The sequence below is a fragment of the Rhinatrema bivittatum genome, chromosome 3 (genome assembly GCF_901001135.1).
Source record: "Rhinatrema bivittatum chromosome 3, aRhiBiv1.1, whole genome shotgun sequence".
NCBI lineage: Eukaryota > Metazoa > Chordata > Amphibia > Gymnophiona > Rhinatrematidae > Rhinatrema > Rhinatrema bivittatum.
Window position 1 is genome coordinate 217,713,005 of NC_042617.1, and position 12,408 is coordinate 217,725,412.

The following is a 12,408-nucleotide window of genomic DNA, read 5'->3' on the forward strand; positions in this document are numbered from 1 at the left end:
GGGGGTCCTCAGACTAAGTTTTAGTTTGATCTTACTCACAGTTCTCCAAATGTCTTTATTAAATTCCTAGATAGGAAGGATCCACTTAGAAGCACACAGCTCTCCAATATTCCTCTTCAGGGCAGGAAGGGGGCAGTAAAACTCTTCCTCTCTGTTCTTTCAATCAAAAATGTCTGCCCAAAAACGAAGTCCAAAAATCACTGGTTCTCTGCAATGGGTCACCACCATATCTTTTTCCCCCAGGAGGTTGCAGAGAGGCAGGTCTTCCCTATCCTGTGCCACCCAGGGAAAGGTTTCCCTGTGACCTCTCTCCAGATGACACCTTAAGGGTATTGCAGGCTTCTTACTATGAAAAATACAAAACTCCAAAACAACCCTGGAAACAAATCCAGCCAGCCAGTGAGTGGACTGGAAGGGCAGCTTCCCAACTTTCTCTGGGACACCAGGCTGAGTTTACCTGAGTCATCAGAGTAGGCCCAAAATCCAAATGAAGGGAAAACCTCTTCTACTTCCACCTAACCACAACTCAAAAGCACTGCCTCCAGGCTCTTAGGGGGGTGAAGAGCCTACTCGGGATGCTGGAGGGAGTCCTGCTGCCACTACCATCTCAGCCTTGCCTCCTCTCCCCGGATTTATGGGCCTTTCTCTACTCATTGACCCCATTGAGAGTGCTGGATGGCGCCTAGAGGTTCACGCCCACTACAGCCCCTTTGCCATCATGTCGGGCTATAAGCCACACACCCCCGGTGATGTCACCTGAGCGGGGGGGGGGGGGAGGGGGTGAAGAGCTTGCACGGGATGCCGGAGGTGCCGTGCGCCTCGTCACACGCATGAAGGAGCGTGACAGAGGAGCTCTTTTGTGTGCTCCTTCATGCGCAATGAGTGTGAATGAGGCCAGGGACCTTGAAGCTTCAACATTTTTTCATTTTTTCATTTTAGGTAACGGCAGGTATGGTGAGCTTTCCAATATTAAACCATATTATAGGCCGCCTTGTCCAGTTCAGATTTCGCCTTCCATTGTTGTTTCGAGTTCCACTTTTGTCGATGCCAAAATCATGCAAAAGCATATTACCCTTGAAATCCAATGTTTCTGTAAAGCCTGTTGCTGTTAAATGTTTTACTGTTTAAACTGTTATATGTAAAGCCTGTTGCTAAATTATTGTTTAACTGTAAACCGAGGTGATGTATAACTATACGTACCGCGGTATAAAAGAATCTATAAATAAATAAAATAAATAAATAAATGCTGATTAATGCTCAATCTATCAGAAAGAAATTTCAGTGGATATATGATCTTATTCTTATGGAAAAACCTGATTTTTTTTGTATCACTGAAAGTGTTCTGCTTTGTTATTGTGGACCCTTGGTCCGGAGGGTACTCACCGAGAAGTGGTCCTGATGAACACGTCTCCGGAAGGTGGAGCAGAATAGCCTGAGGGAGAGTATCGGCAGTCGGTCAGTAGGCAGAGTCTGGGTCTGGGCAGGGTCAAGGCAGGCGGCGGCCAAGGCAGGGTCAGAGTCCAATCTGAGTCAAGGCAGGCGGCAAAACAACAGTATCCTGGTGCAGGCAGGGTCAAGGCAGGCGGCAGGCAAAGAAAAGTCCAATTCCAGGCAGGATCAGGCAGGCGGCAGGCAAGGCAAAGTCCAGTTCCAGGCAAGGTCAGGCAGGCAGCAGGCAAAGTCCAATTCCAGGCAGGGTCAGGCAGGCGGCAGGCAAAGCAAAGTCCAGTTCCAGGCAGGGTCAGGCAGGCGGCAGGCAAAGCAAAGTCCAGTTCCAGGCAGGGTCAGGCAGGCGGCAGGCAAAGCAAAGTCCAATTCCAGGCAGGGTCAGGCAGGCGGCAGGCAAAGCAAAGTCCAGTTCCAGGCAGGGTCAGGCAGGCGGCAGGCAAAGCAAAGTCCAATTCCAGGCAGGGTCAGGCAGGCGGCAGGCAAAGCAAAGTCCAGTTCCAGGCAGGGTCAGGCAGGCGGCAGGCAAAGCAAAGTCCAGTTCCAGGCAGGGTCAGGCAGGTGGCAGGCAAGGCAAAGTCCAATTCCAGGCAGGGTCAGGCAGGCGGCAAGCAAGGGAAAACTCTAGTAGCAGCTTAAGTAGGGACCTAATTGCAAAGGCGTCTGAGGCTTCCCAGGGAGAAGTTTAAATCTCCCTGGGCATTGACGTCATCATCCGGGGCCAGCCCGACTTTCCCGCTGCGGCCTCTTTAAGGGGCGGATCCTGCCATGCTCTCCCTGACGCTGCTCATCGTGGCGCCGGGAGAGACGTGCTGCGGCCCACGTGATCCGTGGCAGTAGAGGTAGGGGGTCCTGGCCGGGGACTACCTCGGCCATGGATCGCAACAGAGAGTTGGCTTCTTGACTCCATTATGGTCACTCTAAATCAAATTAGTCATCCTAATTACTCTTTTTTCCCCCCGCCACGTTCTAAGGGTAGAGGTGGCGGCCTATTAATCATCTACAAATACTCTTGGAATCCCAAATTTCAAAATCATAGCAGTAATTCCATGCAAGAACTTTTACTTCTGTATATTTCAGGTTTTTCCAAATTCTTACTTATTGTCCTCCAAAACTGCTGCAATCACATATGTCTCTGTTTTTTGAACAATTGCTGTTAGCAAAATTTAATTTAAACAATGTGATTATTCTGGGTGAATTTAATCTGCCATTTAACGCCACTTCTCAATCTTGTCAGTCAAATTTGTTTACTGATATTCTTTCTTCTTTAGGATGGTCACAACTTATATATAGTCCCACTCACAGATTAGGTCACACATTAGATCTTGTCTTTTTAAATACATCAAGTATACAACATTCCTCTCGTTCTCTTAAAGTTACTGATGTGCCATGGTCTGACCACTCTTTAATTAACTTTCCCATTGCTTGGCCTAAAGATTCACACAACCCATTCCAGTTTCAATCACAAGCTCATAGAAGTTTTATAGATAGTACTAAATTTCATGATGCTTTATCTCCTCTCCTGGAATCTCTGTGCTCTAATGACCTAGACAAGTTTGTCAATGAATGGACTAATCATGTTATGACTGTTCTTGATACTATCGCTCCCCTCAAACTTTTATCTCCAGCTAGGAAGAAACCTCAGCCCTGGCTTACCTCCACGCTGATTTCCTTGAGGAAATCACTAAGGAGGAGCGAATGGATTTGGCTTAAAACGAACACATGGACGATTGCATGTACATTTAAAAATCTACCCCTTAGAGAATAGCCATGGCTTTACTGGCATCAATATCATGGAATCTACTTAATGTTTGGGCACTGTTGGCCACTGTTGGAAACAGGATGCTGGGCATGATGGACCCTTGGTCTGATCCAGTATGGCAACTTCTTAAGTTCTTAAAAACTAGATGAAAAAATTACAGCCTTAAAAACAGAGGTGGCTTTTTTGTTGTTGTTTATAACAATTTTGGTTTACATAGCCATAAACTGGGAGGAAAAAGGCAGGAGACATATGAAATAACAAACACAGGAAACAAAATAATTAGCAAATATAAACAAATATCTCCAATATCAGCCATGGACCACAATAATTGGGGGGGGGGGGGGGCAATAAAGGCAAGGGAAAGCTACAAGAAACAATAACAGAATTGGCTTTTGAAGTGTTCGAATCACATTTTTTCTCATCTACAAAGATCAATGGAGATCTTTAAAGGAGATCTACATAAGTCTGAACTTCTCAAATTGGCTAGAGATGAAGGGCTCCATTTACTCATGGACCAATTTGATTATAAGAACAACAAAAAAGTTTCTTTTGAATCTTATTCTAAAGAGTTCAGTTATGAAGATGAATTTCAATTTGAACCAACTTGCATTTTTTAGAGAACAGTCGGGGAAAACAGATGGTTAGGTCAAGCTAACAAGAGCCTTTAGTCAGAGTGGCCACGTCAAGTCACATGATAACAGAGGAGCAAGATTCTATGATTTTTGATTGGTGCCCAGTGAGTCCTCTTGATATGATTCTACTTTTAAAGAGCTGATTATGTGAGATAGTATACAATTAGAAATAAATTATTCTAAGAAAGCCGATAACTTTTTATGGAATTGTCAGGGGGTATCTGGGCATGGCAATCAGGACCACCCTATAGGGGAAGATGCATGCTTGTAGAGGCAAGGCTGATGGAGTCCAGATGCTGGAGTAGAACCAGGAGGAAAGCATGAGGCAAGAACACTGGAGCTGGACACAAACAAGACAGTAAATTTTATCAAACAGGAACACAGTTACAGGAAATCAGTAGTCACATAGAGCTTCCGCAGGGCAGACACCAAGAGGGTTGTTGGACCATCAATGATGTGTCAAGCTAGAGTGCTTTATATACAGCTCTCAATTTTGAAAAATAGAGACTCTGCAGGATCATGTATGTGCCTCCAGTAGGGGGCACCAGAGAAGAGTTTCAGTGACATCTACCATCCCCTCTTCAACTGAAACAGAGCATGGGATGTGTCTGACTCTCCAGAAAAATAGAATAAAAATACTAGAACTTCCTGGCATGACAGTAGCCTCTGCAGCTCTGTGGTAGGTCCATGATCCAGAATACTCAGGGTTCAAACCCTGACAGGAAAAACATTTAGCTTTTACATGATTGTTCAATTGTAATAAAATTTTCAAACAAAACGGTAGTGATTGTAATCCAAAATCAGAAGTAATGCATCGCAGAGGTTCATCAGCAATTGTCAGATAAATCCTGTTATCATATAGTATTGAGTAGAGATGTGAATCGTGTGCCAGATCGTCTTAACGATCAGATTCGGCTGGGGGGGGGGGGGGGGGGGGAAATCTGATCGTTAAGATATGTGAATTGGAATTGTTTCCGATTCCAATTCACATCGCTAATTTTTTTTTTAGGGAGGCCCGCGCCGCTAAAAAAAACAAACCCACCCGACCCTTTAAATCGACCCCACCCTCCCGACCCCCCCAAAATCTTTTAAAATTACCTGGTGGTCCAGGGGGGCCTCGGGGAGAGATCCAGGGGGGCCTCAGGGAGAGGAGAGATCCAGGGGGGCCTCGGGGAAAGATTTCCCGTTCCCAGGCATCAGCTGTTTTAAAACAAAATGGCGCCGATGCCCCTTTGCCCTTACCATGTGACAGGGTATCCATGCCATTGGCCGGCCCCTGTCACATGGTAGGAGCACTGAATGGGCATCGGCGCCATTTTGTTTTAGAACAGCTGATGCCTGGGAACGGGAAATCTCTCCCCGAGGCCCCCCTGGACCACCAGGTAATTTTAAAAGGTTTCGGGGGGGCGGGGCGGGAGGGTGGGGTCGATTTAAAGGGTCGGGTGGGGTTTTTTTTTTAGCGGCGCGGGCCTCCCTAAAAAAAAGGGTCGGGAGGGTGGGGGAGGCTAAGGGGGGTAGATTTAAAGGGTCGGGTGGGTTTTTTTTTTTTTATCGGGCCATCGGCGCCATTTTAATTAGTGGCAGCCAAAATGGCGCCGATGGCCTGAGAGCGGGAGATCGCTCCAGGACCCCCCCCCCCCCCCACTGGACCACCAGGTAATTTAACATTTTGGGGGGGTTTGGGAGGGTGGGGGAGGGTAAGGAATTGGTTTTAAAGGGTCGGGGTGGGTTTAGGGGTTGTTTTGGTGTGCCGGTTTTCCCGCCCTCCCCCAAATAATTCCCATGCCCTATTTAACGATACAATACAAATGCCCCTGACGATAAATCGGGGGCATTTGTATTGTATTGTGCACTCTAACGATTTAGGACGATTTTAAAATTATCTGACGATAATTTTAATCGTTCAAAAACGATTCACATCCCTAGTATTGAGTGATCCTAGATAACATCTTCAGGGTCTCATTAAACTAATTACAGAAGTTGCTAAACAAACTGATTATTTGACATCAAAAGAATACTACTGTCTTAATAGTCATGTTCCACATAGCCCTACATTTTATATAGTCCCTAAAATTAATAAGGGACTTCAGAATCTGTCTGAACATATAATATTATCCTCCAGATATGTTGTTTGGAACCTTTATCACAATATGTGGATATGTTTTGGTGCCTCTTTGTGAAATTCTGTTGTACGTTAGAGACTCAACACATTTTATTAATCTGTTAGATGCATTTGTTGAAGATACTATAGATTTTCTTTTGAGTAATCTTGCATGTTAATTCATTGTACTTCCATTTCACAAGATCTCACATTAGAAGTCACCTGGTGAGTGCTCAATACTTGCTTGAAGCTTCATGATGTTCCTACAAGAGTTCATTGTATGACTGGCATCTTCAGCTAGTAAGAAATGTTTTTCTATTTACAAATTTCTGAAACAGTAATAGGGCCTACTAGGGCCACCTCATTGGCCAGTTTATATATGGCAGAATTTGAAGCCAATTGGATAAGCTGCTCACCAGTTTAGAACAGATGACCATTTAACTTTTACAATTAATTTTCATGAGACTATCTTTTCTTTTTTGGAAATTACAGTTTGTAAGAATAATAGTGGGAATTTTTCCACTTCCATAAGAGCACTGATAGAAATATAGATTTATTACAGACTTTCAGATACTTGAAAGGTTTTAATGATCCCAAAAACAACGACAAACCTCTTCCGTAGGAAAATAATCAGCAGAACCAGGGGTCACGATTTGAGGCTCCAGGGAGGAAGATTCAGAACCAATGTCAGAAAGTATTTCTTCACGGAGAGGGTGGTGGATGCCTGGAATGCCCTTCCGGAGGAAGTGGTGAAGACCAGAACTGTGAAAGACTTCAAAGGGGCGTGGGATAAACACTGCGGATCCATAAAGTCAAGAGGCCGCCAATGAAGAGTGGGTGACTCGCCAGAATGATGGCTATTGACACAATACCCTTATTAAATAAACATACACATGCTTACTGTGACTCCTACATCGCTCTAAGCTTCAACAGCAAGAGGTAATGGAAAAAAGGATTTGCACTCACAAAGAGGAGAGTAGCTGGCTTGTTACGGCGGTTACTACCCCAAACCAAATATGCCTGATACTTCACTTTCAATGCATATACAGCATAGCTCTCTGCTTCAATGACAGGGGAGAAGAATAACTGATACTTCACACATCCAGCAGAGCTCTCTGCTACAACGGCAAGGGAGAAGAAAAAGGGTTCGCACTCAAAAAGCGGGGAGTAGCTGGCTTGTTACGGCGGTTACTACCCCAAACCAAATGTGCCAGATACTTTACTTTCCATGCATATCCAGCATGGTTCTCTGCTTCATCGGCATGGGAGAAAGACTGATACATCACGCATTTCCAGCATAGCTCTCTGCTTCAACGGCAGGGGGAAAAAAAAAAACCAAAAAAAAAACAAAACAAAAAACTGATGCCTCACGCATATCCTGCATAGCTTCAACGACAGGGGTGAAGAAATAAAGGATTCGCAATCACAAAGCGAGGAGTAGCTGGCTTGTTACGGCGGTTACTACCCCAAACCAAATGTGCCTGATACTTCACTTTCAATGCATATCCAGCATGGCTCTCTGCTTCAACGGCAGGGGAGAAGAAAAAAAAACCAACAAGGGCTGTACAACATAGTCTAGGTAAAACAAATAAGCATGGGTGTAGCTTGCTTATCGCGGCGGTTACTGCCCCTACTACCCCTAACTAATCAAGCTAGATATTTCACTTGGATGCAGCTCCATCACTGCTCTCTACATTAATGGTGGGGGTGGAAGGGGAATAGAACAAGGAGCTAAGAGAAACAGATAAGAATGAGAGAAAAAATGTGTGAGGCTTGCTGGGCAGACTGGATGGGCCATTCGGTCTTCTTCTGCCGTCATTTCTATGTTTCTATGTTATATTATAACATATATTATAACACTGATAGAAATATAGATTTATATTATAACATTTTTTAAAAGAGAGTATGTTCAGATATTTGAGATTATAAGGTTAAATCTAAAGGTCTGGCAGCCAGATATTTTTAATGGGTTTATCCAATTGCTCCTGCTTAAAAGAAAGCACTTTTTTGACCCTTGACTGAGTACACAGTAGAATTCAGGACCCTGGCTACTGAGCTCAGGTGACAAGAAGATTGTCTGCAATCCATCTTCCTAGATGGTCTCTCCAGCGCTCTCAAAGATAAACTCGCAGTCCGTGAGACTCCTACGTCTCTAGAGGACGTGATCTCCCTAACCGGGAAAATCGATCACCGACTCCGGCAATGGCGCCTAGAAGTAAAGGCCTCTCGATCTCCTACTCCATGCCCTGCACGTGCTAGAAGTCCTCCATCTAAGACTTTATCAGCACCACCACTTTTAAGTGGAGTGAATACCCAAGTAAGGGGTCCAATGTAAAGTCTTGTGGGGTGAGTAGTGTAACTTGCCCTTAACTAGAGATGTGAATCAGGTGCCGGAATCAGTTCCGGTTTCGGCATCGTGGACCCGCGGGAAATTCCGTTTCCCGTGGTCCAGACTTTTTTTTTTTTGGCTGTCCAGAGCCGAAAAAACCCCCAACCCACTCCAACCCTTTAAATCTAATTATTTACAATCCCCCACCTCCCAACCCCCCAAGAACTTTCCTAAAGTACCTGGTGGTCCAGCGGGGGTCCTGAGAGCAATCTCCTGCTCTCGGGGCATCGGCTGCCAGTAAACAAAATGGCTCTGGTGGCTCTTTGCCCTTACCATGTGACAGGGGCTATTGGTGCCACATGTCACATGGTAGGAGCTATAGACGGCTGGCGCCATCTTTGAAAATAGCATGGGCCATCCATTGCTCCTTCGATGTGACAGGGGCTGACCAATGGCACCAGTAGCCCCTGTCACATGGAAAGGGCAAAGCGACACTGGCACCATTTTGATTAGTGGCAGCCGACGGCTTGAGAGGGAAAGATCGCTTCTGGGACCCCCACTGGACCACCAGGGCTTTTAGTAAGTCTTGGGGGGGGGGGGATCTGGATGGTGGCAGGTTTGTAATTAAGTAAATTTGAAGGGTTGGGGTGGGGGTTTTTTTTCAGTCTGTTTTGCCAAAAAAAAAAGAAACATAGGAAAACAAAGTTTTCCACAAAGCGCTTGACCCGAAGCCTTAAAACTAAGCACATTTCTAGATTACAGCAAAGAACATAGAAAGAAGAAGTGGCACCCAATAATTATAGTACAACTCTAATGTTAGAGCTGATAGCAGCACAACTATGTGATGTTAATGAAAAGGCTCAAATCAGTGCATTTTGAAAGAATGCACTCAAGGGGACAGCATTAGGGCCAAGGCAGCAGAGTTCAAGAAGAAGGCCCCAGACGGTCCATGTTGAAAGAGTGCACTCAAGGGAACAGCTTAAGGGCCAAGGCAGCAGAGTTCAAGAAGAAGGCCCCAGACAGGCCATGTTGAAAGAGTGAACTCAAGGGGATAGCCTAAGGGCCAAAGCTGCAGAGTTCAACAATAAGGCCCCAGAGAGTCCATATTGAAAGAGTGCACTCAAGGAGACAGCCTAAGAGTTAAGGGAGCAGTGTTCAATAGGAAGGTAGCAGGACCAGAACCAAAGTGTTCAGCTTGGAGGCCGAGGACCAGGAGAAGACAGTGCAGCATGGAACCTGAGGACCAGGTAAAGATAGAGCAGCATGGAGGCCAAGGACCAGGAGAAGACACCACAGAATAGAGGCAGGAGTCCCAAGAGGAGACACCACAGCATGTAGGCAGGAGCCCAGTAGAAGACACAGCAGCTTGGAGACAGCAGTAGGACAAGCTGAGATGAGATGAAACATCAGCATGGGGGCAGCAGCAGGATGAGCTGAGATGAGATGAGACAGACAGTAGCATCAGTAGAAGATATGATGAGAAGAATGTGCAGCTGGACTGTGAATGGAGACTACATCAAGGAGGCTGGAGTATGGGCAGAGTATCGATGGGGTTTTAGAACTAGATAGCAGGACTACAGTGACAGACAGTAGACCAGCAAGCTGGCACAGGAACTCTATAGTGAGGAGGGGCCCAGCAGTCTTCTTCCATCTAGCCAGCACAGGAACTCCGTAGTGAGGATGGGCCCAGCAGTCTTCTTCCATCTAGCTGGCACAGGAACTCCATAGTGAGGACAGGCCCACCAGTCTTCATCCATGTAGTTGGCACAGGAAGTCTGCACAGAGGCCCAGCCAGGCTTCTTTGGACAAGCCTTGTTAGGTGGCAATCAATGGCAGCAGGTCTGCTCCTTCGTGGCCCTTTGTCACGGTGTGGATTGCCACTTGGCGGCAGCATGTCTTTGAGGGACCTACCCCTCTTGGGTCAGGAACTGCTGTGGGGCATGGAGAACTGGCATCCTGGGGAAGGCACAGGAGGAAGCTCAGGCATACGTTGTAATATCTGAGTCAACACACTGGTCATGTTGTTAAATGATGTCACCACCATTGTTGGATCTTGTGTGTGTGCTGCTATCTGATAACGCAGGGTCTGGGTTTGCTTGTTGACAGTCCTCCTCAGGTGCACTAACTCTTCCCATATGTGGTTGAAGCATACCCCATGCTTCCTTTCCAGCCAATCCAGCTGCTTGTGCAGTAAGGTGACTGTTGATGCTGCTGTCGGTGCTGGTGGAGGTGCCAGTGCTGGTGGCGGTGGCAGTACTGTGTTGGTCATGGCATGAGCTGATGTTTCGGCCTCCAAAAGTAGCATGAAGGGGGCTGGTGGGCTGCTCCTGCTGAGTAGCAGCCTTGTCATTTACAGGTGAGGTGAACTTTCAGCTCTGGCTTGCGTGGTGTCCAGCTGCTCAGCCATTCCCTCAAATGCATCCAGTCCCAGACATTGGATGAGGCGCTCCTCCATTGGTGTCAGCATTATCGGACAAGTAGCTCCTCCTCTAGATTACCGCATATACTTATTCTTGTTGGAGTCCTTTGTTTTCAATTACGCCTTTATGTCATGGTATCTGTGGGCCACTTGCTCCTCACTCTGCTTTACACCGCTGTGCCTGGAGATAGCCTGGGCAATGGTATGCCAAATCTGGCCCTTGGATGCCCCTGAAGTCCCAGGCGCACAGTTCTTGAAGAGCAAGGCATAATGTTTGAGGACGCCTGTGATAATCATTTTATTGTCCTTCATGCTGAACTTGAAAGCCCCCAGATGAGCGCACCCTGCTGCCTGGCTGCCAGAAAGGGGTGCCACTTCTGCTTCCATAGAGGTGTCCTCCTTTTCCTCAATCTCGCTCCAACTCCTCTCTCCTCTCCCTTTCTCCCCCTCCTGCCCCTGCCCTACAAACTCCCTTCCCCTCTGTTCTCTCTGTATATCCCTAGCCTGCCTTCCTCCTCTCTCCATAGTCACCTGCCTCCTCCTAGCCTCCCCCTCCTATCTCTATTCCTGTTCCTACTCCTAGTCCTACTCCTCCACCTAGCACTCCTGCTCTCATCCTCTCTCCCCCTCTCCTCCCCCTCCTCTCCTCTCTCCCCATGCCTCTCAAGCTTCATCCTCTCCATTCCTCAACACCACCATGCCTCACCACCATGTCTCACCACTCCTCCTTTGCCTCACCAACACGCCTCACCCAAACACAAAGACAGACAGACAGACAAACAGGACAAACTAACAAAAACTTTCACACACATAGTTCAAGACAATAGACAAAGGGAAAGAGAAAAGGTAAGAAAGAAAACACAGGACACCTCATTCAGAACTCACTAAATACCGTCAACCAATTACCACCAAATTACCTATGCTCTTCTCCTCTCTCCAAATGCCTGACACACCCTCAAAGAGGCAGCCGCAGGAAGCTTGTATACATAAACTAGAAAAAAAATGCATCACACATAAATCAACATGCACCACGTAAAATGATGTGCTGTCACAACACACTTCGTACACAGGAAATTATCCTAGATATGTTCATTTTTTTATCCCGGCTGATATTTCTGCTATATTTAGAGCATTTTGATGAATCTAGACCTAAGTTTGTAGTTGAGGCAATGGAGGGTAAAAGTGACTTGTGCAAGGTCACAAGGAGCAGCAGTGGAATTTGAATGCTGGTCCTCCTGATTTGTAGCACACTGCTCTAACCACTAGACTCTCCTCCGCTCTGTTGTCTGGCACAACTTTTTTCTTGAATAAAATTTTTTTGGAGCCAGCTTTTTTTTTTCAGAATGACTAGTGAATTGAAAGAAATAGTTCTAATCTCTCTATTATTTGGCATAATTTTTTTAATCTGAGTCTCATGGGATTAATTTTATAATGAAACTGGTGGTGCATGTAGCAGATAGATTTTTGGCCTATTTAAATAATCAATTCTTAAGAGATTATTTGATTAGAACTTTAGAAAAACGTTCAGCCAATCAAAAAGGAGTCAAAATATCCCGACACTGCATGTTTTTTTTTTTCAAATTCTTTAAACATTTTATTCACTGGGCTTGTTAGCTTCTCTCCATAAAGCAGTAGGTGGTGTTTGCCACAGAATAGAGAAATATTTTAATAATATTTTTGAGATAGACCTTTCTGTGACTTTTTCCCCTGATATAGTTT